This window comes from Bombina bombina, chromosome 1, assembly GCF_027579735.1.
Source record: "Bombina bombina isolate aBomBom1 chromosome 1, aBomBom1.pri, whole genome shotgun sequence".
Lineage (NCBI taxonomy): Eukaryota > Metazoa > Chordata > Amphibia > Anura > Bombinatoridae > Bombina > Bombina bombina.
The window spans coordinates 914,217,927-914,245,800 of NC_069499.1; positions in this window are offsets into that span (position 1 = coordinate 914,217,927).

Here is a 27,874-nt window from a genome sequence, read left to right on the forward strand (position 1 = left end):
TCTCTAATTGAACAGCAGGTGAGCTTGGTGTCCCTTTTATAGTCCGGAATAGGTCTTGTAAGTAACCCTCTAGTGCTGAGTTATTTACTGATTCCGGCACCCCTCTTATCTGGAGATTATTACGCCTGCCTCTGTTGTCCAGATCTTCAACCCTAGACAGCAGGAATTGAATGTCTCCCTCCTGTTCTAGAGCCCTTTGGGTATTAGCTGTTACCTGAGCCTGTATAGTATCTTGCTTCCTCTCCAGGGTATGAACCTGCTGGTTAATTTGGTGAAAGTCTTTTTTTAAGTCCCCGAAGAGAGACCTCATTTCAGATAGTACCATGTTGATGTCAGCTTTGGTAGAGTGGACTCTAAGGTCCTCTTCAGATGGTTGGTCTTGTGGGTGTGTACTCAGTGCTGTGTGCTCAGTTATTGCTAGGGAGGGCGCAGCACCTGTGTTTTCACTACTTATTGGGTCCTGTGTTGCAGTCGCCATTTTAAGGTAGTTGGTGAGGTTTGTGCTTTTAGGGCCTTTCTCCCCTTTGGTGTTTTTCCTGTGAGACATTGCCCTTAGGGAGTCCTATTAAGTGCTTCCAGCTGGGTGAGATGCAGTGAAAAGGCAATGAAAGCTCTTGAGGGAGCCAGGTGGAGGGGTGAGGGTAACAGGGTGCTGTATGACAGCAGAAGAACAAATCGAGAACAAATCAAAAGTTATATTCCAGAAATGTTCTTGGCTCTCTATGTGCAGAGTTATGTGATAGAGGTGGGGGCTTTTCCTTTTGTTCAGCTGTCTCCCCTTGTTTGAAAAAAAAAAAGGGGTTGTGTATAATGTCACTGGGAGACTGAGCACTCTGTGAGGGGGTATCACCTTACACTGTCAAGTTTGTAGTATATGCCAGCTGCAGCTTGGTTTCCAGAACAGGGCAAAAAGTTTATTGCTTAAAATGTAGTATGATAGTGCTTAAAACGGTTTAACTTTAATCCCAGAGCACGTTCACAAATGCCATCTACCGTGTCTCCACAATATCATGCTCTGCCCCTGTATATAAAGTTGTGCTGAAATAATGTTTAGCAGCCCACTACTAACTTCCAAATGTGACCGCTTATGTTTGGGGCACTAAACAGGCAGTCCCCGCTATGTTACTGTCTATTAGAAATTGCCCGGTCCCACAGAGGTGGCGAGTACCGCAGCTCCACGTGGTCAGGGCCCTTACGTGATCTAGGTTCCCAGGAGAGGACCCCCGGCACTCTGACAGGTTAGAATATATCCCCTCAGCACTCCGCTACCGTCGTACCGACCTGCCCCTTAACAGAAGCAAGCCGGGGGGAACAGGTGGCCTCCCCAGGGACGGCAGCCGGGAGCGCGAAGTCAGGTGAGGTCCGCTCGGGAGTTGGATAGGATCTGGCTTACCCCTGAGAGATCCGTTCTCTGTATCTTGCCGTGTAGCGTGGTCGCAGTGCAGGTTAGAAGCGCTCCGGTGAGCTGTGCATGTCAATCGGGTCTTACCAGGAGAATGCGCGGCTCACATCAGTGCGGTCGGGTAGGCCTCAGGTGTTGCCAGGGCTGCGCGGCTGCTGATGGTGCACACTTTATAAGTCTGAAATCGTAGTAGGGACATTCAGACCCACGATCCTGTTGTTTGATTTATGTTAGGACTGCTTTCTCCTTGTTAATTATATTTACATCGGACGCAGGGCATGGGAGCCAGGAATTAGTCAGCCATGTCCCTGTGTGGCCAGGCTCCGCCCCCCCTTCGTTTGAACTTTTATTTGAAAAACATCCGCCACACCTCTCCACCCATATGCTTTTGATATACTGGTTGCTGTTCTGTTTTTGTATTGTACACCTGCAACTTCACCTAAGTCATTTGATGTATGGTCATCCTCATCACTAACCATCCAATTCATCTACTCATCCATTATCCACATTATTGAACAGTTTATATTGATTGTTCCTGCTATCATCATCAGTCATCCATTCACTGCATTGGTTTGCTGTCATGTCATTTTCCATTTCATCAGTACTAGGATGAAGTCTTTTGCTATGAACTTTTATTTGCCGGCTTAGGTCTAGTTCAGAGTTGCAAGTGGGGCCCATGGGAATTGTCTGTTTGTCCCTTGTGTGTTTATGTGGGGGTGTTGGTACGTTTTTGTTTTTCGCCGTTGTATTTCTCATTTGAAAATTACAGAAGCATTTATTGTTTGGTGGTTTTTTATAAAGAAATTTGTTATTAATAAATTGCACATATTTTTTGACCTATTATAGTATTTCATTTATTATATAGGATATTTATCAAAGCCTCAACCACAAATACGCCGGAATTGTTGCGAGATTGATCTGACCTAGTTATCAAAGCCTACAGACCGACAAATGTTGAAATTTGTGACGTAACATATGATCAGCCGGTCTCAATCTGACGCCGATCAATGCTTACGTCATTACAGATGTTCCAAATACACATTCAGCTCTATTTGACACCTTTTCCCACTAACTAAACCTATTAACCCATAAACCGCCAGCCCCCACATCGCCATAAACTAAATTAAGCTATTAACCCCTAAACCTAACAATAAAAAAATAAAAAAACAATAAAAATAAAAAAACAAATTATCAAAAATAAAAAAGTATTACACTAATCTAATAGCCCTATCAAAATAAAAAAAACCTAGCCTACAATAAACTACCAAAGGCCATTAAAAGGGCCTTTTGTGGGGCATTGCCCCAAAGATATCAGCTGTTTTACCTGTAAAAAAATACCCCCCCCCAACAGTAAAACCCACCACCCAATCAACCAACTCCCCGAAATAAAAAACTAATCTAAAATAACCTAAGCTCCCCATTGCCCTGAAAAGAGCATTTATATGGGCATTGTCCTTAAAAGGGCATTTAGCTGTTTACATGCCCAGACCCTAATCTAAAAATTAAACCGACCCAAAAAAAACTTTAAAAAAAAATAACACTAACCACCGACGATCCACTTACAGTTCTTGAAGTCCCGCTTGAAGGATCCATCCGGAGCAGGAGAAGTCATCATCTAGGCGGCAAGAAGTCTTCATCCGGACGGCCTCTTCCATCTTCATCTTGCCGGAGAAGTCCTCATCCAGTCGGCAAGAAGTCTTCATCCATCTGGCGTGGAGCGAGTCCATCCTGAAGACATCCGGCGCGGAGCATCCTTTGCATATGGCCGCCGCCGTAAACTGGAACTTCAATGCAAGTGACGTTATCCAAGATGGCGTCCCTTGCATTCCTATTGGCTGAAAGATTTCAATCAGCCAATAGAATTAGAGCTGCTAAAATCCTATTGGCTGTTCCAATCAGCCAATAGGATTAGCGCTGCTAAAATCCTATTGGCTGTCCCAATCAGCCAATAGGATAAGAGCTCAATCCTATAGGGGTTAATAACTTTATTTAGGTTGTGCCGGTGTCGGCGGGATATGGGTTAAACATTTAAGTATAGTGGCGGCGTTTAGTGACAGGGTATAAATAAAATTGTGAAAAGCCGAATAGACGCGAGATCGATGACTGTTAGTAAACAACAGTCCGATGCTCAACACCCGTACTTGGTGCAAGTCTTTTTGCCGGCTTTTTTATAAATAAGGAGAGCGTATTGAGATACGCGGCCGCGATGTTAGGCGATGTTAGGGGAGCGTATTGGTGCCGGCGAATGCAACAAAGTTGAGGTTTTGATAAATATCCCCCCTAGACAGAAATACAACATCTCTAGAAGCTTGAAATGAACCAATCATTCTCTCTTGTGCTATTCTATATGTTCAGAGCAGTGCAGAGGTAGATAAACACTAACATTGGCCTAGTTCCACTGAGGTGGTAAAGTATGGAAACTGGTAAACAAAAAACATTTATCTCTATTAAAGTCTATGTAGAATTTTTATTTTACCACCAATTTCCAAACTTTACCACCTCAATGGAAACGAGGCCATCGAGGGCTATGGTGTATATGTCTGAATGTATGAGGCTGAGGTGTTACTGTTTGCTGCCTAGGAAGAAGAAACAACGTGTGTGTTTGTGAATAGTTTGTCTTGTGCTTTGTAGGTTTCAATACAGTACAATCTGTCTGGCTAAATCTGACTTGCTGGAATCATCCTCTTTTTATGACCTTGTATTATAACGAGTAATGTGTCTGCTGTCTTCCACCAACTGGAATGTTTCTTTGCAACAGGTGTGATATGTTATAATGATATGCTGTAAATCATTAAATACAGGTAGACATGATACAAATAAAGCTATTATTATATACAAAAGGCAAAATATTCACCAACTTGTTTGGTTCAATTATATATTTACACACCCTCCAAGGAGCATTTTTTACCTGTAGCAACAGGTCATACTATTCATAAATAGATGGATGACTGCTACTTGTATATCATTTATAATGTTATTGTCAGGCTTGGTGATGGGTCTAGAGAGTGAAGCTCATTTGCAGAGGTCTATTTGTATTTTTAATAAAATACGATTTTTTGTTAAATGAATTTTGTTATGATTTTTCATGCACCTTAACAATATAATTTTTTCCTGTGTACTTTTGTGTGAATTGTTCAATTATTTGTTTTGTATGATGTTTAAAATAAATATTTTATTGTGCACTTTTGTAATGTATGCATCTCCTCCCTATACAAAAATGCAAAAGTGCCATTAGATCATTCCACCTTGGAAACAGAAGTACTGGCAAGCATTCTGTAATAATCTTGCCAGCCCAGAGACCTTTAGATCATCAAACCCTATGAGAGAAAACAGAGCACTAGCAAAAATGTATCCTCAGCTAAAGCTTTCCAGTGGCTCAGGATAAAGTCATTGAGATATGAACATGGGAGATCAGAGATATAGGGGTCAATTTATTAAAGTCTGGCGGACATGATACGTATCATGTCCGCCAGACATCACTGAATGCGGACAGCATACGCAGTCCGTATTCAGCATTGCACAAGCAGTTCTAGTGAACTTCTTGTGCAATACCGCCCCTGTAGATTCACGGCCAATCGGTCGTTAGCAGGGGGTGTCAATCAGCCCGATCGTATAGGATCGGGCGGATTGCTGTACACAGCCTCAGAGGTGGCGTATGGGTTTTTGCAGGAATAGGCAAGGTGTCCGTACACAGACACTGGTGTCCGTGACTAGTCCTTGCAGTGTCCACCACAACCTTAGTATATCTTTTCTTTCTGATAAAATAATAGGAATTTAAAAAAAGTATGTAGGGTGAATAAAGTTAGTGGCTTGTCAAGAGACTGCTAGCGATATTAGGTGATACGTTATGGAATAAATAAAGCCTCAGTGAAATACTGGATGTGTATCTGCCTCTGTATAATAACACCCAGCTCTATACAAAGACACATTAGTGACACTGGTACATGCGTATAGCCAGACAAGGGCTGGTTATAAGATCAGTGGTACCTGCATCAGTATAATAACACCCAGCGCTATATAATGACACAGTAGTGACACTGGCACATGGGTATAACCAGAGGAGGGCTGGGTATAGGCTCAGTGGTATCTGCATCAGTATAATAACACCCAGCGCTATATAATGACACAGTAGTGACACTGGCACATGGGTATAGCCAGAGGAGGGCTGGTTATAGAGTCAGTGGTATCTGCATCAGTATAATAACACCCAGCACTATATAATGACACAGTAGTGACACTGGCACATGGGTATAACCAGAGGAGGGCTGGGTATAGGCTCAGTGGTATCTGCATCAGTATAATAACACCCAGCGCTATATAATGACACAGTAGTGACACTGGCACATGGGTATAGCCAGAGGAGGGATGGGTATGGGATCAGTGGTATCTGCATCAGTATAATAACACTCAGCACTATATAATGACACAGTAGAAACAATGGCACATGTGTATAGCCAGAGGAGGGCTGGTTATAGGATTAGTGGTATCTGTATCAGTATAATAACACCAAGCACTATATAATGACACAGTAGTGACACTGGCACATGGGTATAGCCAGAGGAGGGCTGGTTATAGGGTCAGTGGTATCTGTATCAGTATAATAACACCCAGCACTATATAATGACACAGTAGTGACACTGGCACATGGGAATAGCCAGAGGAGGGCTGGTTATAGGATCAGTGGTATCTGTATCAGTATATTAACACCCAGCACTATATAATGACACAGTAGTGACACTGGCCCATGGGAATAGCCAGAGGAGGACTGGTTATAGGATCAGTGGTATCTGCATCCGTATAATAACACCCAGCGCTATATAATGACACAGTAGTGACACTGGCACATGGGAATAGCCAGAGGAGGGCTGGTTATAGGATCAGTGGTATCTGCATCAGTATAATAACACCAAGCACTATACAATAATGTTTTTAATTTCAAATGTACCTTGGTGTCCTTAACTAAGGTCTGTACTTTGGAAAATGTCTGCCACAGCCTTTGTCTGTGCCTATCCCTGGAGTTAAGGAGCATAGACCGCTGCTTCTTAACTCCTGTTTCCATTGAGCCTAAAGGCTCGCGTGGAAACAGGGTGAATTGGCCCAATAAATTGACCCCCAAGACACAATGGGAGTATGACAGTACTCCCAACCAAGCCCAACCTCAAGGGGGCTTTAGTTTTCTCATAGAATTGCAGGTCTACTAAGCATAGGATGGTTCCATCAGGGGATTTTACACAGCTTGGAGGAGTCTCGCAATGAAAGGGTTAAGAGTAGCGCAGATGTAAGCCCTTACTCCTTTATAATCTTGCACCCCCAAGCAGGGAAACAATTAGTGGATAGGAAAATAAGGAATGGTATATAAGAGCGCTAGCAGCTGCAGGGTTAAGTAAGCTAAAAGACAATTAATATATTAAACACTAAGGCCTAGATTTAGAGTTCGGCGGTAAAAGGGCTGTTAACGCCACGCGTGTTTATGTTTAACGCACGGCATTGTTTGACTCCGGTATTTAGAGTTAAAATAAGACCATCTAACAATGCTCCTAACGCGTGTATGTCACACGCGTAATACTGCCCGCGTAAGACAGTCTTCCATAGAGATCAATGGGAAAGCAAAAAAATAGCTTTTTTCACCTAACACTCGATCTCGCGAGAATACGCACAGCTCAGTCATATGACGCATACCACATCATGCACAACAATAACACGCCGCAAATGTCACAACAACAATCAATCAACAAATCACACAAGCATTACACATTCACAAGCGGGGGATGTTTTAATAAAATTTTATACGGGGAATACGCATATACTTTAAGATGCGGAAAATCGCTAAATAACAACAAGGATTACAAATGATATACATACACTAGAAAAAAGATCGTATTCAATATCACTATATATTAGGACAAACATACATATACAACACTTCACAAAGAACACACCATCGCAAAATCACATTTAAAAAGAATACTATTGGACAATGTTAGAGAAAACGACCACTATGACATCATCGCATTCTACACATTCCACAAATACCAACTCAAAATGAGCATGCGCAAATTCACACACCTAATACACATTGCAATAATATTAATTGCTAATAAAGCACAACTGAACACTATTTACAACGCAAATAGGTACATCATTAAATATTTACACAGGGTATATAAGCACCACACAAGCATGGCTTCTTTGACTGTGTTGCTGTTGGGTCTTTGGAGATTGGAGGTTTAAGAATAGAGAGTTTGCGAATTTTGGAGAGTTAGTGTTAGCGTGAGAGAGTCAGTTGGTAGTGTTAGCGTGAGAGAGTGAGTGAGTTAGTGGTAGTTAGTGGGAGTGGGAGAGAGTCTGTTAGTGGGAGCGTGAGTGAGTTAGTGGGAGTTATTAGTGAGAGTTGTTAGTGTGAGCGTCAGTTAGTGGTAGTTAGTGAGCGTTAGTGGGAGTGTTTGTTAGTGAGAATTAGAAGTAGTGTGAGTTAGCGAGCGAGTGATTTTTCTGTACACTTAACACATTTACACGCAAACACATTCAATACATACATACACTTATCAATAACACTACATACACTCCATACCCCCTACCCCCTCATACTACACTCCATACCCCATTCCTTGTAGTCCCATTCCCTTTCATCCCATTTACTCTTATCCCATACCCCATACCCATCCCATACCCATCCCCTAGTTACATTTAGTTTACATATCCTCCTTTTAGTCTTATTCTTTTCGTTTATTTAAAGACTCCTTACCCTCTTTGTTTTTTACATCCCTCTCACACTTTAAGCACCTTTTTTGTCTTTTTAGTTCTTTATTTTGACCCCCTTTAATTTCATCACACTCACTTTTTGTTTGATTATTTGGGGTTTAGTTTAGGGAAGAGATGGAGGCCAGGCAGGGGACAGGTAGAGGGGGGAGTAGAGGGAGGGGGAGAGGAACAGGGCAGGAAGGGGGGCAGGAAGCGGGGGTGGAAGCGGTGGGTGGACCCAGCCACTTGGTTCAAGATGACCAAGTGGCTGGGCCCAGTGGCGGTCAGAGTAGGGCTTCACAGTCCGGGAAACAGAGGGCATCATCACAGGGGAAGGCCAAGGCGACCAGGGAGGCGAGGTTTTCGATGGAGGAGAAGGAGGCCCTCGTAGAGGCCTATATGGCCAGGCATAGGATGCTGCAGCACCAAAAGACCACCCCGACTGACAGGAGGAGGCTCTGGAACGAGATTAGGAATGCAGTCAATGCAGTGGGTGGCCGGAACCGCGATATGGATTCTATCAAACATCGGTACCGGGACTGTAAACTTGAACTGAAAAAAAAGTTAAGCCTGGAGGCCCGACATGCCGCAGGGACCGGTGGCGGCCCTGCCATTGAAATGGACTACTGCCGATGGGAGGAAATGTTGCGTCCCAGCATCTCCGAGGTGGAAGTAGTCGGTATCGGAGGAATCGATACCGGGAACCTGCCACTCTCATCTGACGGTAAGCTTATTGAACAATAATTTCACATACAAATGTATTTCAAGGGACACTATACGCAAACATTTACTTTCATGATTGAGGTAGCGAATACAATTTGACAAAACATTCAAATGTACTTATATTACCTCATTTGATTCATTCTTGAGATATATTTTAATGAAGAAATAGCCATGCACACGGTGAAACAATCACAGGAGGCAGCTATATTCAGCTAACAATCAGCATCTTATAAGCATATTTAGATATGCTTTTCAGCAAAGAATATCCAGAGAATGAAGCGAATTAGATAAGAAAAGTACATTCGAAAGTTGATACAAAATGTATGCTTCTAAATCATGAAAGATAAAACATTGGGTTTCATGTGTTAAGGATCAGATTAATGCTATAACGTTGTTTACACGCATTCTATTACTTTGCGGTTACATCAGTATCTAGGCTATAGGTTAGGTGTGCATTTAAACAGACTGAAAAAAAAGCAAAAACATTCACATTGACCAGAGATATCACAAACACGGTTTATAAAAAGCGGAAATAGTATTGATTGTTTGTTAGATTTCAAAGTGGATTAATGATTCTGCATTTGTAATTGTATCGTAAGCTAAGTCATTTAAACCTTTATTTGCAAATATGCTAATATATACATTTTTTTTTTCATTTTTTTTTTATATACAGAGTCTGGGGACGAGGCAGCACAGCCTCCTGCATCTCCCCGGGATGAGAGTGGTGGTGAGGAATTTCCACTTCGGAGGGAAGAGGCCCCCCGTGACGAACAGCGCACGGGAGATGATCAAGAGGCCCCGGAAGCACAGGAGAAACCCGCGGAACCCGAGGTCCCTCAAAGACCCGCACTCCGCCGTGCACGGGCACCCCGCCGTGCACGGGTTCAACATGCACAACAAGAGGAAATAGCGGAGGTGCGGGTTCTACTGGAGTACATAGACCAGATGCGTACCTCCCGGATAGAAAATATAGAAGGACGACACAGAATACTTGATGGCCAAAATCAGATTATTCAAGGCCAAAATGAAATCATCAACATACTGAATAGAATAGAAGAAGGCCAAACAAGAATATTTAATCTTCATCAACAAATGTTCACTTTTTTCCGGGAGGCGCATGCTGGTCTACCTCCTGTTGCTGTGCCTCTTGTTGCTGGGCCTCTTGCTGCTGGGCCATCTCCTCCTGCCGGCCCATCTCATCCTCCTCAGCCATCTACTCCTCCTCCTCAGCCATCTACTCCTCCTCCTCCTCAGCCATCTACTCATCCTCCTCAGCCATCTTCTCCTCCTCATCCATCTTCTCCTCCCCAGCCATCTACTCCTCACCTTGGTCGTCCCAGTACTCTTCCTTCCACTCCTCCCACAACAGCTCCAAGGAGGACTCTTCGGAGTCGGCAGTTGCCTCTCCCAGAGCCTCAGCCCCGTGGGAAGAGGGGAAGGAAGAGGAAGTAAGTATTTTTTTCATCTTCACTGCTTTTTTTAATTTAATGTGTAATGGATAGGTATGTGATGATGTGGTTTTCATACACTTGTGGACCACACTCTGTATATAATCGACTTCTATGGGGCCGGGTCCATGGAGGCAGATTGTTTGCAGAGTGTGGGTTATAAGTGTGTGAAAACCACATCATCACATACCTATCCTTGTTCATGATATTGATTGGTTTCTGTGATGTGATGTCCAAACTGTTTCCCCAATCGCTAACTCAATTACCATAACAATTTTCCATGATGGCATATTACTGTTTGAATGCCAATAACACAGCTTAAAGGGACAGTCAGAAAATTATTGATTACAAAGAAAACACTGTATTACGCATTATAAAGTTTGAAACAACAAAACATGGAGAAATACATGTGTGACTTATGTGCTTACCCTTGTATCTATGACTATGAAAAATGACCACTTATTTGTTGTTCTGACATAACAACATTTTAGATATCAATGATCAATACATGGTCAATAATATGCTGTATGAGCCCAAGGTTTTACATATACAAATGCTATCAAAATGCCCTCTAGTGCTCAAATTGTATAATGATTACAAGCACTCTTCAAGATGGAAGAAATGAGCACACGAACCTCATAAGTTTAGATAGCAAATTTAAATAAACCCAGACAAATGTTCAATTGTTGAGAAACATTTGATATCCTTGATATTACAGAATTGACTTTTAGAATAATGACAAACATTATATATTTTCTAAACTGTCCCTTTAACAACATTACATATGCTAACACATATTTTAAACTTGTTGGTATATCTACATGTACTTTGTCAAATAAAAAAAAATTGAAATCACATTTATATTGACGTGTTAAATAAAGTCTATTTTCTTTAAGAGACATTATTGTGTTAATATTTTATTGTAAAGACATTTTTATTTAACAATGAATATGGTTTAAAGTCCTTTTAGGAGGGGGGGGGTGAAAATATGCTAACAATGATATATTTGAAGATTAAACTATGTGGATCTCATACATGATACAAAAAACAACATTTGCATTCAAGGGACAGTATCCTATATTTTTAACATAACTGTATGTAATAGACACTACTACAAACAACAAGATTAACATATACTGATATCAATCTTAAAAAGCTTCAAACACTTGAAAATAAAATAGGGTTAGCTATATTGAAAATATAGACGAAACCCCCATTACAACCGTAAAACAACACAATACACCATCATTAACATATGAAAAGACCCTTTACACAAACTGGAGAAAGCTGGAGAATGTACTCACATGAAACTCAGAGGCTTTGCGAGGAGTAAGAAAATTACTTACATTTTCTTAGAACAGAAGAAAAAATAAACGTATTGGTTAAACAATGGACTATCTAACTAGAGACAAAATCCAAGCTTTTGATTTATAATGTGAGTGTCTAATGAACCTTTAATAAAATATACAACGAAATTACATTTAGAAGAAGTCGGCATCATATATTTAGCATATGATAAAGATAAATGCATATTGATTACTTTATTCAAACACAATAGCGCTTATTTATTAATTAGATATATTCAACATTAAACACAACATTAATTTTTTAAGAAAAAGGAACATATTGTTGACAAACATATTAAACATGGACTGTAGAGATTTGCACTTGCCTAGAAATATCCTATGCATGAAAACATTTTTCTTTAGTTCGTTGATTCAACCAGACATACAGCAAAAGAGAATGTGGTGGTCTTTATCAGCAAGGGTCAACAATGTAACATGATGCAAATAATACATATTCGCAAGCTTTTTAAAATTGGATGCAGTCACAAACGTTTTTAACGTGCACAAATATTGCGGGACTACGTAATCCAATCAGACGTTTTTTTACCTTTACATGTGCCGTCTTAACATCGCGCTTCCTTGATCACGTAAGAACGCCATCCAATGAAAGGCACATTATTGATCACGTAAGAACGCCCAAAATAAAAGGCGCATCCTTGATCGCGTCAAAACGCAATCCAATAAAAGGCATATTCCTGATCACGTAAGAACGTCAGTCAATACAAGGAATCATTGGACAGCCTGGCAGGTGACGTCTTAAGCAACATGGCGCATCCGAGATCGCTGAAAAACCGCTGACAATACAAGGACTCAGTGACAGCTTGGCATATCACTAAGAAACGTATTTATATTTTAGGAACTAGTATGTGTGTAGATTGCTATCTAGGAATGACAACAAATCCTGAATCATCTTTTCGGACTTGACTGTACCTTGAACTATAGCTATGGTGTATATCTTTAACATTTAAAAGATACACATGAGAAATACATATGCCATTGATGTTTTAAGATATGTTTGGATTGTTGTTGAATAACAATAGTTATACATGTATTGATTAAACGTGTCATTTATTCAGGTTTAATTATTGTCAGCCTACCTATAGCCATATATGGGAGGAGATGTATTTTGTTAACATATTAGTTAACTAATATTCATCATCTAAATTATTTGCATTACACACAGAGATTTATTTGGTTACACCTTTACACTAATATAGATTTGAAAATGAAATACAGGTGCTGTCAACATTACAATAAGATTGTTTATTAATAAAATTATATGTCTTTGTTCTTGTAAAAAGGACAAAAACGCTTTACAAATGGAAATACATTCATTAACAATTGTGATCAACATCACTTAAAGGGACATTATTTTGTTTTTAAAAAAGAGCATACACATAGTCAATACTATTTCAATAAAATGAAGACTTTACAGGGATTATATCATTTTATCAATACTCAGATCATTTGTTAAAGGTGCATCAATTCATGCAGACTTTCTAAATAAACACATGGATCTGAACATTTAAATATACATATATACACAAATACCAATCTATATATACATATATAAAGAAATTACTCTGCTAATCATAATCAGGCAATGATAGAGCTAAGAGAAAATAATATAAAGACAAATAATAAGATTACATTGGAGATGTTAATCTTAAAGTCATTTACTATTGTCTTACATATATGATTTCAGTATAACAAATATATTTGGTAGGTCCCTTTAAGGATCAACAACATAAACTAGAGCTTTCAAAAAATAACAGGAAGAATGAGGACAATTATTTGTGAAATAAAATGTATTTTATTAGTATGTAAGAAAACATACACAACGTTTATAAATAATCTTGTAAAAATAAGGAATCTATGAGCCATATGACAAGGTAACACAGTGCATCACAGTCCATGAAGAGAGTTGCCAAGGGCCAGCATAGCCCCATTGGAGACACATGACAAGGTAACACAGTGCATCACAGTCCATGAAGAGAGTTGGCAAGAGCCAGCATAGCCCCATTGGAGACACATGGCAAGGTAACACAGTGCATCACAGTCCATGAAGAGAGTTGCCAAGGGCCAGCATAGCCCCATTGGAGACACATGGCAAGGTAACACAGTGCATCACAGTCCATGAAGAGAGTTGCCAAGGGCCAGCATAGCCCCATTGGAGACACATGGCAAGGTAACACAGTGCATCACAGTCCATGAAGAGAGTTGCCAAGAGCCAGCATAGCCCCATTGGAGACACATGGCAAGGTAACACAGTGCATCACAGTCCATGAAGAGAGTTGCCAAGGGCCAGCATAGCCCCATTGGAGACACATGGCAAGGTAACACAGTGCATCACAGTCCATGAAGAGAGTTGCCAAGGGCCAGCATAGCCCCATTGGAGACACATGACAAGGTAACACAGTGCATCACAGTCCATGAAGAGAGTTGCCAAGAGCCAGCATAGCCCCATTGGAGACACATGGCAAGGTAACACAGTGCATCACAGTCCATGAAGAGAGTTGGCAAGAGCCAGCATAGCCCCATTGGAGACACATGGCAAGGTAACACAGTGCATCACAGTCCATGAAGAGAGTTGCCAAGGGCCAGCATAGCCCCATTGGAGACACATGGCAAGGTAACACAGTGCATCACAGTCCATGAAGAGAGTTGACAAGGGCCAGCATAGCCCCATTGGAGACACATGACAAGGTAACACAGTGCATCACAGTCCATGAAGAGAGTTGCCAAGAGCCAGCATAGCCCCATTGGAGACACATGGCAAGGTAACACAGTGCATCACAGTCCATGAAGAGAGTTGCCAAGGGCCAGCATAGCCCCATTGGAGACACATGGCAAGGTAACACAGTGCATCACAGTCCATGAAGGGAGTTGCCAAGGGCCAGCATAGCCCCATTGGAGACACATGACAAGGTAACACAGTGCATCACAGTCCATGAAGAGAGTTGCCAAGAGCCAGCATAGCCCCATTGGAGACACATGGCAAGGTAACACAGTGCATCACAGTCCATGAAGAGAGTTGCCAAGGGCCAGCATAGCCCCATTGGAGACACATGGCAAGGTAACACAGTGCATCACAGTCCATGAAGAGAGTTGCCAAGGGCCAGCATAGCCCCATTGGAGACATATGACAAGGTAAAAGAGTGCAACAGGCACAACAATAAACAGAAAAAAAGGCCAAATGGCAACACTAACAATAAAAATTCAACATGTGGACGGAGGATTCTTATCTGCCACCATGGAGCATATCCAGATCCTCCACTTACTGGTCATCCTCTTCATTGTCCTGTGCATGTCCAGCTCCAGATTCAGGCCTTGAACGTAATTGCATAATTTCACGCAGAGTCAAGTCCTGAACCCGGAGCTGGGCCTGCATGGTGTCGTTCATCCCTCTCAGGACAGCTGCGTTCCTCAACACGGCCTGCTCTACTCTTGCTATCCCTTCTAGCATGAGCCATGCTGAGTCACAGCCTAAAATAAAATAAAATTAAATATTAAGGATAATTACACAACAGACTAAAAATTTTAATACATACATTGTCATCATAAAGACAAATAATTATTTACATTAATTAGTTTACATTTATTCTTTACACATGAATTAGGTTATTCAGACAGACAGAAATCATTAAAGGGACATGTTACTCAAACATGTTGTCCCCTTTAATTGGTTTTAGATGATCCACTTATACAGCTTGAGTGTATCAAATCTTGTTAAAGGATTTACATTGTACTTACATCAGAAATTTAAAAATTAAATTTAGACTGTGGTAGGCACACCTATCCTTAAACATTTTTGCATTGAGGACAAGCTGTGTAAACATAGCAACCAGAAGAAATTACATTCCCACTGGGTTAGACAAGAGATAATGTATCCACATTTGTACATAACATTTTGGATCCAAGTAGTGGTGATTGGTATATGTAGTGATATCCAATTAAAGGGACACTGAACCTAAATATTTAATGGACTCATTCAGATAGAGCATGACATGACAAATCTTTATAAATTACACATATTCATTATATGTTTTAATTCTCAAGCTATATTTTGAAAGCAAGAATGTTGCTTTTTATGGAAGCAAATATTTGTTTATCAACTTTGTTTGTGCATGCTGGTTGATGGATACATTCATCCAACAATAAAGAAATGATGGCCAGATTTATTTTATTGTTTAAACTAATTATAGTAATTACTTTTTTTACAAAAATATATCAAGAGAATGACGAATAATTAATAAGAGTATGAAATTATAAATTTTATTAACATTGCATGCTGGATTTGAATCACAATTTAACTTCACTGTACCTTTAAGTATCTTATAAAGTGTATTTAGAATGATACTTACAGCTGTGCCTGGGAAGGACAATCTGACACCCAGGACAATGAAGGTTGAGACAGGGGGGAGGGATGGGATTGGCTTGGGGAGGGATGTGAATGGCTTGGGGAGGGCTGAGCTGCCGCTCCGGGGTAGGCCGTACAGCTGGGGAGTGGGGAGTTTGGGTCTGGGCAGCTGTACGGGCCAGAATACGGGGAGAGCGGCGAAGGGGGGTGTATGGGCGTTTTTTGGGATGGACAGGATATGAAATATGTGAAGGGCTGGCAGTGGTCTGGGCATGGTCATGAGTTTGGTCATGGGCAGGGTTCTGGGTCTGTGCAGGGGTGTGGCCATGGTCAGGGGTGTGTGCCTGGGGAGGGGTCTGTGACTGGGCAGGGGCGGAAACCAGATGACCAGAAGTGGTGGATCCATCTGAAAATGTAAAGAAAATATATTAACATCTCATACATCCTGACATCAAATCAACGCATTTCAAATTGATTATGTTTTCAATATACTTCGAAGTGTGTTTGAATTTTTAAACAATTCTGAAATGAGGATATGGTATGTATATAGGCACTCAGATGAATATCAATGACTGTCTGTACAATTTGAACCTTATTATTGTTTTTTGGCATGGAATATGCATGTGACATAATGATGGCATGAATTAGAAATTTTTCAAAATAAATATACAAGCAGAATTTCATGCTGCCTGATATAGAAAGGGGGCAGTAGTGTATTTGAACAGACAAATAATATTCCTTTTTAAAGGGCAAAAGCTGTAGACTTTTAATGTCTTCAATAAAATGATTTCCAAAAAAAAAACATGTTGGAAACATGATAGATATATTTCACATACCATCAGACTCCAAGGCAGCCTCTTCCTCCTCCGTCCCACATGTGACAGCAATCTCTGTAAAACATAACATGTTGTGTACACGTTAAGATCAGATATTATAACATATGTTACTGTTGCTCAAATACGCACATCAATGTTGCATTAAAGATATACACACACAAAGTTATGATTTACATCATTTTGATGGAGCATACAAATGACAATAGATTTGTTATTGTCAATGAATATTAATTTTAATGTATTGTTTGTATTAATGTTAAATTCATAAAAGCATAGTACATAGAACATTTAAGATTTCTCATGTGTGTATCACTTGATGACTGTTGTCAAAAAATCTAATGGAAACAAACATATGTTATACATCTTATGAATAACAAATGTGTAGACTAATAAAGTAGAAATTATTAATCGTTCAATATGAAAAATAAATTAATATATAATCAGAAGATAAATATTTTGAATTTTTATAATGTTATGCTTCATCAGAATCATGATCATAATATTGATTAGCAATACACCTTCAATTACATATAAATGAGTCAATGGACTTACCAGGAGACCGCAAAGGCGTCTCTATGTCACTGCTGGATTCCTGTGGGCTCACCACACCAACTCTCTCTATGAATGATATAGATATATATTATTAAACACATTTGGGATATCACTAAATCACATCTGTCTAGAATTTTAACATTAATCAACTTTAAAATGTGAAGAATAGAGCAGTCATTACACCAGAAAATGCTTGATTGAATCAAGGGGATTGTGTAAAAATATCTGTATTGAACATATGTTTAATGTCAGACTACATTAGACATCAAAGTCATCTCAGATGCTGCTATTGCATATCTAAATATACCCAATGATCAATGTTCTTAACCCTTTAAGGACACGCCTTTCACTTTGCTCAATTGTTTTATGACGGAATAATTCCGTCATATGTCCTTAAGAAGTTACAAGAATACACACAAACCACATATTGAGTAGCATCTGTTGACAAATCTAAACAAACACATGTGTCACATCGAGCCATTTTTGCAATGTACAGTAATCTTGTTTAGGACACAACACATATTTATCACAATACAAAACAAAATTGATTATTACAAATATGTAATCATGGTGCTGTTAGAGTATGCAGATATCTATAAAGTAACTCCAACAGAGAATGTGATTTATATATCAATAGTTTTTAATTAAAAATTATTTTGTCTTAAAGGGACACTGACATGATTAATTTAAATAATTGATTTCTATGTTCAAACTGTAAAAAATGATTTAACATTGACTCCTATTATAATTAGAATGTTGCTCGATATTAATCTTAAAGGCAGATAAGGAATATTGGATTCAATAAATATTGTTTGTTGAAGGTATCCACCAATCATCAATAAAAACCCAGGTTGGTCAACCAAAATTTAGATGCACATAAACGTACTTTCTTTATTTTACAATACATTTAGCAATAGAATATGTCACATATGATGATAGTATTATATTTTTGTGTTTATTAATATTGCATACTGTATCTGAATGACAATATTAATAATTGTAGCTCAGTATCCCTTTAATGTAAAATTAAATTGATTCCACAATGTTGTTGTTAATGAATTATCTACTCCATATGTTGATGTCATGAATGGTATTGAGCATGCAATTAAAATGTAATATGTTATTTAAGGATATCCGAATAATTATTTAATTTTCATCTATTAAATAGACATTACATCTAAATATTGAACAATGTGTATTTAGTATGTAATGTTCAGTCCATGTTTCTAAGACAAATGTCAATTAAAAAGAGACATACCATACTGTGACAAGCCCTGGCTTGAGGATCCAGCAGCCACATCCATATCTGTAATATATTAAATGAGGATTGCATATCATTAATACTAATCATGCCATGTTTAAAAAATTTACATTAATAACAAATCAATTTAAAAATATTAATCCTTTGGTAGTCCCATGAGTTAATAGTTTCCTCAATTAAATTAATTAAAAATATATCCTGGACTCTTATTTTCAATCAGTTGTGTTGTTTACTGTATCTTTAAGAATATCTGCTTGTTATTACATAATCATCAATTGATGGCCATATGTTATAATTGTTTTGTATTATTGGTTTTTTATTAGCTATAATATTGAAAATAAGAATACTGTATTCTTCACTAATCTAAGAATTCCCATTTAATTTTTAACAACATGTATAAAGCAATGCCACTTTCCGCAAACCCATGTTAACGTGGATGAGAAATGCCATTTTCGCGATCATTGCGCAATGATTCCAAGCGGAATTACGCATCCGTCATTTCACCAATATGTATAAAGCAATGCCACTTTCCGCAAACCCATGTTAACGTGGATGAGAAATTACATTTCCGCTCTGTGACGCATATTCTGTAGAGCGCAAGAAACATCATTCCTATTTCATGTGTCAATAATCTAAAATCAGATATCTAAACATCATATGTAGTGTATGTTGTGAGATCTGTATAGGTTTAGTATCTGACTATATACACATTTTTGGATAATAAAAAAAATAAGAATATTATATGAAGTTGGATAATTACCTGGTTCAGATTCTCTATCATCTCCTCCCAGGCCACCGGACGGAGAAGCATCTGCCCTGTCCCCCGCGTCAGGACTTTCAGATCCCGCAGCTGGGAGGGAAGAAGAGGAGGCCGAGGATGGCGAGGATCTAAATCTTTTGGGGACCCGGAGATTGAGGAGCTCACATAAAGTCACCTCATAAGGGAGTAGGTACAGTTTCCGCGGGGCCTCTCTTTTGCCACCTCTTTTACGGGCTTGTACCCAGTCCCTTATGAGGTTTACTTTTTTCGATAAACGCAACCTCATATCTCCGAATCTCCTCATGATCTGATCCTGGGTCCTCTGGACGTCACACACCAATCTAACCGCATTGGTGATAGACTCCCAGAGGGCCTTCTTAACGTGCGCATCTGTCAACCTCCTCTTGTTCCCAAACAGTTGGGGATAAAAGTCCTTGACGGCGTGGACCAGTGCAGCGCTCTCCTCCTTGGTGAACCTGGGAACTGACATGCCTGCCGAGTTGCGTATATATAATATATATTTAATATATAAAAACAAATACACCAGCAGGCATTAGAGAACTGACAAAGATGGCAACGTGTAATGGACTTTTATATGGTGAAGTAAACATGAGATGCACCATGGGACAATTTATCTGTACATCTGATTGGATAAAAGTTTGAAATATTGTTAGAATGTGTGTGAGACCATCCTGACTCAAGTTGTGTTTGTGTGATGAACTCTGATTGGCCGTTCCTTAATGTTTCATATCTTAGTAACTTCCTTACACATACCTCATGGTGGTGCTGTAACTTCATTTTTCATGTATACTTATTTGTAACTCATGGGCCTGTCATGCGGATATGTGTGACGCAGATTTAATATCCGTGATCCGTTAAATATTAATGATTAAATACTCTTTAAAATCTAATAGTGTCACATTATTAAATGTTGTAGACATTTCTCGGTTTAATAACGGTCTGTTTCTTTAATACAAATACACATTTCATATTGTATGTCTTTATTGTTCTTTAAATACATTTATTGTGAAGTATTGACATTGCTCTATTAAATGTCTTTATAATGCACATTGATTGTGTGCTATTGCGTGACATTAGACTCTAATGTTTAAAGATGCTAATCTGGTGTTTCAAGATGCGTTTCCCACGCAATATTTATTAATGTTAAAATTCAGGTTAGAATGTCAGTAACTTGGATAATCTGTTTATAAATATTAAACTACAGCTTTGTTATTCGCAAATAAACCTCGAGCTTGTATTTGTCTGAAGTGCTCATATATGTTATTGTGCAATGGCGTCTTTAGTTTTAAAGAGACATTACAAACAAACAATTGTATCAAATGATCTGTAGAGATAGAAGATTGTTTAGACTTTAAAATGTAAATCAATGTATCTTAGTATTTAGATATCCTCAACAGAAGAAATTTAAATGCACATGGTTGAGACAATCACATAAGGCATCTCTGTGCATCCACCAATCTTCATCTACTGAGCCGATCTCGATATGCTTTTCAAGCAAAGTATGTGAAGATATCAAGATAAGTAAATACACTCTTTAAATCTCTTAAAGGGACACTGTCCAAACAAATTTAGCATTGGTGATTGAGCATGAAATGTTAATCAACTTTATTCTTTAATCAGATTATCAAATTTTAACAGTTATCTTGTTATGTTTCTTTGCAAATCAATAATGATATTTTATATTACGGACAATTGTTTTATAAAAACATGGGTTGTCCTTGACGATTGTTGCATCAATTTTTCCAAACAATCAAGTTCTGTCCAGAGTACTGAAGCAAATAAATTAGCTATTTACTGCCTTATTTTTAAAGTAATGATAGCAACATCACAATGAGCATTCATAATATGAGACAAGTTTTAAAGTTGATTCCAATAGAATACTCATTCAGAATGTATAAATCATTAATTTTTTAACTGTCTACCTTTAAGTATATTTTGAGTTCAGGTCCCTTTAAATAAACATTTCACAATAATGCTTAAAATATCATAAACCTAGGCACCTTCCTTTTGCTAAATGAGTCTAACATATGAGTAAAGCAAATTAAGATTAAATTCTAGATTGTTTTACACACTGACTGAAATATATTTATTAAATGATGTCTTTTTTAGCCTTCAGCGTAGAGGGACATTAAGCTATATGTTATGTATGCATTTTGTATAATATTCTTATATTTGAACAACTTAATATGTTTTGTTATTCAATCATTATATTGTAATTATATATATTCTTGGATTAAATACATCTCTACATAGGCTATTTTGATGCTGATTGTTGTTTGCATATAGATGCCTTATATCATTGACTAAGATATGTGCATTTTTTTTTTATAAAACAAGTATATTTAAAGACTGAATGTAATTCTATAGTACTTTCTAAATATGTTTAAATTCTTGTATGATATTTTTAAAAATCTATACAAAATATACTTTGTGATTGTCCCTTTAAGGACCCAAACATTTGGTATTTTTATTTAACATTGACAAAATAAACAAAAGGGGAATTTACATTCTATATAGATATTTGATGTCTAACCCAAGAGGTAAGATTGTAATAAATACATAATATTACTAAGTATAGTTAAATGACTCCACTAGAAAATTACATAGATTAACCTGGCATCCAATAACTAATTTTTAAAAATTATCAAGTTAAATGACCTACCATTCATAAATGTAATAATTTAAATAATTTCTATTAATTTTTTTAGATACCTAAGGAAGATACATGATCTTATACAATTATTTTTACATTCAACAACACTGTCACTTTCATGTAATTGAACCACTTCACCTTATTATATGTTAAAAAAAAATATATTTTACTACATATCCTAAATAATTGTAATATATACATTTTCAATATAAAAGCATTGAAGAATCTGACTCCCCAATTAATGTTATAAAATATATATTTATATTCTCGGAAGCATTTTATTTTCTAATATTAAAGCATTATTTTATCTTATGCATGTGCTTGTCAAATAGCCAACTACCAGTCATGGGAGTCCAAGTTTGATTTATTTACAGATTATATTGATATTTAGTAGAATCTGTTCAAAATAATGTATTTAATAATAAAATGTTTAGTATTAACATGTCAAAATATAATTAATCGAAAAAAATTAAATATTCCTGGAAGTCATCAGATGCCAATCTGAAAAGAAAAATAATAAAAATGGAACAAAGTTAATACACACGTTGTCAAATATTCATAAAATACATTTAAAATCATATGGTGTCTATGCTCTAACTTTGATCAACATTTTTTAAAGATAATCATTAAATTGATTTAAAATTAATGAAATACATACACCATTATATTGTTGATTAAAAATTCAATTTAAATATCCAAAATTCAAATTATACATAATAATGTATATCACATTTCAACAATATATGTATGCTGAACATAAATCTAATATTTCATGTCCATTCAAATACCTCTATATCAACTATAATATGTATTCCTTTTTCTGATTGTGATCCCTAAATATCTAATGATGAAATAAGTATGACTAATGTATGTAAGCTAACAATAATCAACATTCTTCATGTGATTCTTAACTAGCATGCACCAACCTGGATAATGCATGGTCTTTGAAAGTCAATTCAGGGGTAAACAGTTGATCTTCAATAGGTGTCTTATTCATCAGTTCATTAAATAGAGGACTGGGAAATACCATCTACAAAATAGAAAATCATCTAAGTGTCTCCAATAGGATGTCTCCACAGCCTTATTCTATCAAATAGTTTGCACTTACCATGTGAACATGTCTTTGTATGGTTTTCAAGGTCAGCAGAATTGAAAGATAATGCCAGACATGATCCCATTGGTATACTTCAATTTCAATCTTGGCTTTTTCCCCACTGTCAGTCTGGGCAATCTTGACTGTCAGGCTTCAAATTGTTCCCTTTCAGTCTTTAGATTAAGTCATCTCCCTAATGTAATAAATTTAATAAAAAAAAATCATACAAGTGTGTGAATCAGTTCTGTACCCCTCTCCCACCCCCCATTTCATAATAAATATCTGTCACTAGCTTACTAAGCCTGTGTATGAACCTGTGTTATTTTCTAGCAAGTGTGAAGATGAGTCATATTGAGCATAAAAAACCTCTGTGTGACATTGAACCATAGTCATTCTAGAGTATCCCTTTCTGATTATGTACATTTTAAGTAATGTGTAAACAAAAATCTATTTCTTAAAATGTATGCCATATGATGTTTTTGTGTACAAATCATGCCAGCAACAGTCCAAACATTTCTACTTACCATCTGATGTCCTCTTTAAAAACCAGGTGGCAAAGACTCGCTATAGGACCCAATGCCCAGAGCATCACCTATATTATGAAAATTAAAAATTATTCTAACATTTGATCAATACTAACATGTTTGCACAATTCTCTACTTGTCATTTCCCTAGAGTTCACATCTATTGAAAATACTACACAGTCTAACTTCTATTCTTTACCGTCTAAAGTGGCGGTTGATGACGTCTGCTCTGACATCAAGTCCCTCGTCCTGGAATTCCCCCTCTAGAACAGGATCATCCTCCTCATCTCTGAGGAGGTCTCTGTCCACCGGGACGGCCTGCAGCATCCCAGCCCGCTGTGCAATATTATGCAGGACGCTACAGGCTACAACGATCTTCGCCACCTTCTTTGGGTTGTACTGGAGTGCTCCTCCAGAACGGTCCAGGCACCTGAATCTCATCTTCAGGAGCCCGAACATCCTTTCAACCACCGCCCTGGTTCTCTTATGAGCCCTATTGTAGCGCTCCTCAGACACATCAGTCGGGCTACGCAAGGGGGTAATGAGCCAAGGCCGGCTCATATACCCAGAATCACCTATAAATTTTGAACAGAACATAATTCAAACAGAATACTTAAACTAGTATATTGTTGTATAATTTATTTTTATTTAAAAACCATAATCCATATTAAAACTTGTCAGAAACATACCAATAAAAAAATTTCTATATTATTCTGTATCTTCCCATTTCAGCTAAGACATGCTACATATGCGTATTGTTCTGAAAACAAACCTTGTGTAAAATGCTAAATACATGGTTACATTGCATTCTCTATCTGAACACTTAAGGTAAGACATGCTACATATCTTCATTTAAATAAAAATAGACATTAGCAGAAAGAGACAATGACAGGGTTAAATTGCATGAGATAATAGCTTCCCATTTCAGCTAAGACATGCTACATATGCGTATTGTTCTGAAAACAAACCTTGTGTAAATTGCTAAATACATGGTTACATTGCATTCTCTATCTGAACACTTAAGGTAAGACATGCTACATATCTGCATTTAAATAAAAATAGACATTAGCAGAAAGAGACAATGACAGGGTTAAATTGCATGAGATAATAGCTTCCCATTTCAGCTAAGACATGCTACATATGCGTATTGTTCTGAAAACAAACCTTGTGTAAAATGCTAAATACATGGTTACATTGCATTCTCTATCTGAACACTTAAGGTAAGACATGCTACATATCTGCATTTAAATAAAAATAGACATTAGCAGAAAGAGACAATGACAGGGTTAAATTGCATGAGATAATAGCTTCCCATTTCAGCTAAGACATGCTACATATGCGTATTGTTCTGAAAACAAACCTTGTGTAAAATGCTAAATACATGGTTACATTGCATTCTCTATCTGAACACTTAAGGTAAGACATGCTACATATCTGCATTTAAATAAAAATAGACATTAGCAGAAAGAGACAATGACAGGGTTAAATTGCATGAGATAATAGCTTCCCATTTCAGCTAAGACATGCTACATATGCGTATTGTTCTGAAAACAAACCTTGTGTAAAATGCTAAATACATGGTTACATTGCATTCTCTATCTGAACACTTAAGGTAAGACATGCTACATATCTGCATTTAAATAAAAATAGACATTAGCAGAAAGAGACAATGACAGGGTTAAATTGCATGAGATAATAGCTTCCCATTTCAGCTAAGACATGCTACATATGCGTATTGTTCTGAAAACAAACCTTGTGTAAAATGCTAAATACATGGTTACATTGCATTCTCTATCTGAACACTTAAGGTAAGACATGCTACATATCTGCATTTAAATAAAAATAGACATTAGCGTCGGTAAATAACAAATGGTTAAATTTAATCCTATAGCTGAACATGACGCTAACAGTTAAAAAATACAGGGCCAATTGTCAACATTATTAACCATGTTGAGCACAAATACTCACCAACGAGATAACCAGGGGGCATTTGTCTTTCCTCAAACTGGCTCCACAGGGACGACAGAGAGAGGATGCGGGCATCATGACAAGCCCCTCCAAAATTCGCATACACATGCATAATCCTCATCCGTGCGTCACAAACATACTGCACGTTGAGGCTATGAAAATGTTTGCGATTTCTGAAGGGCAAGTCATCAATTGGAGCACGCAGCGCAATGTGGGTACAATCTATGGCTCCCAAGACATTGGGCAATTGAGCAATATCAAAGAATTCCCGCTTCAGGCGCCTCCAATCACCATCATTCTGTGGGAATCCTATGTATTGCTTACTGATACGTACCATGGCGTCCAGAAAGTTATCAAACACCCCAGAGAATGTACCTTGAGCCAGGCCATGCATGTACAGTTCTCCGGATTGAAAACTCCCGGAGGCCAGGACGTATAGACAACTTAGCATCTTACTCATGGGGGGAACAGCAGTCCTTATTTGTATACGTGGCTCCAAATGAGGTTTAAGAAGATCGTAAAGGCCAATGAGCTGTTCGCGATCGAGCCGATACTTATCAAAAACCTCAAAGTCACTCATGTTTTCCAAGGTGGGTCTCACCCTGTAGACATGAGGACCTCGAACCAGACGACCCCTTCGTCTCGGTCTGAGCCGCCGAGGCTGCCTGATTCGACCAACAGCTAGTTCGCCAATAGCAGCACCAGCAGTGTCTACCATGTCATCGTCATCCATCTTTCAAAACAGCGTAACAAGGTATGCACTTGATCTGATGTGGATCACAAGTGATGCATTGGCCATGTTGTTTGGGGGATTTATAGTACGATTAGTCCAATGGTATTGAGTTTGTAATGATTGCTGATTGTATTCACTTGTTTGTATGTGAGCGGCGCGAATGCTTTCACAGTGGGCGTTTATTTGTTGTTTGCTGAAATGTTGTTTTCAAACAATGATTCTCAATGTGAAAGTGTCAAATATCACACATACAGTGCATGTTTGTAATGTTTGATCATATGCGTAATCAATATTTCTTAAACGCGATCTTATAGTAACAAGCACACGTCCAGGCTAACATGAATGAAAGTGCATAGTTGTGTTTAATGTGCATCGAATGTGATCGATCAATGTTGCTGCAACATTGTTTGTAAACGATAAAGTAACATCTGTAGTATTGTATATATAAGTGATTTCAGAGCTGTCAATATTGTATGCGTCCCTTTAAAATCGCAATAATAATTCAGAACTTCCCGTCTGCCATCTGTAGTATTATATATATAAGTGATTGCCGAGCTGTCAATATTGTATGCGTCCCATTCAAATCGCCATAAAAAATCAGAACTTCCGGCTGTCATCTGTAGTATTGTATATATAAGTGATTTTAGATCTGACAATATTGTATGCGTGCCATAAAAATGGCACTAATACTGAATAACTTCCAGCTGTCATCTGTAGTATTATATATATAAGTGATTTGCGATCTGACAATATTTCTTAATTGTCCCATTGAAATCTCCATAATAATGCTGTTCCAAACAGTTGTTTACGTATATGTAGTATTGTAGTATTGAGTGTTAAAGTTCCTAAAGGGGCGGTACAGTGGTGAATCTGTGATGTGTATGGTTGAATCTTGTAATGACGTCATGATATTATTAACCTGCCTATGTAGTTGTGAAATCCTCATTGTGTTGTTGTATTTGACTACATTGTTATTGTGTGCTGAATAAAATCTAAATGTGTGCTTTGTGGTTGCGTGATGGGTGATGCGTGTTATGTACATATACGTATATATTGTGATTGTGTCCCACATATGCTGACTTCTATATAGCGGTCTGGCATTGTTGTTCCTTCCCATAAAGTGACATCTGTAATCTGGTGTAATGATGTTCTTGTTGTACGTAATTCCTAATGGTTTCTGGTGATGGAATCATGATGTTAAAAGTACTGTAAAATCCATATGTTGTGTTTTGTGATTCCTCTAGAGAATGTAATGTGTTTTTCCCCCATCATTTGAATGCACATGTATGAGTGAATGTTAAAAGTAATGTATGTGCATCCATGAGTGATTATGTGTTAAGCCTATGTAAATATGCAGTTGCTGCAAGCATATGAGTTGAATAACTGAAATGCAATAATAAAGGTAAATGAGAGGTGTTTCCCATTGTGTAGTGTTTGTGAATCCAGAAATGTG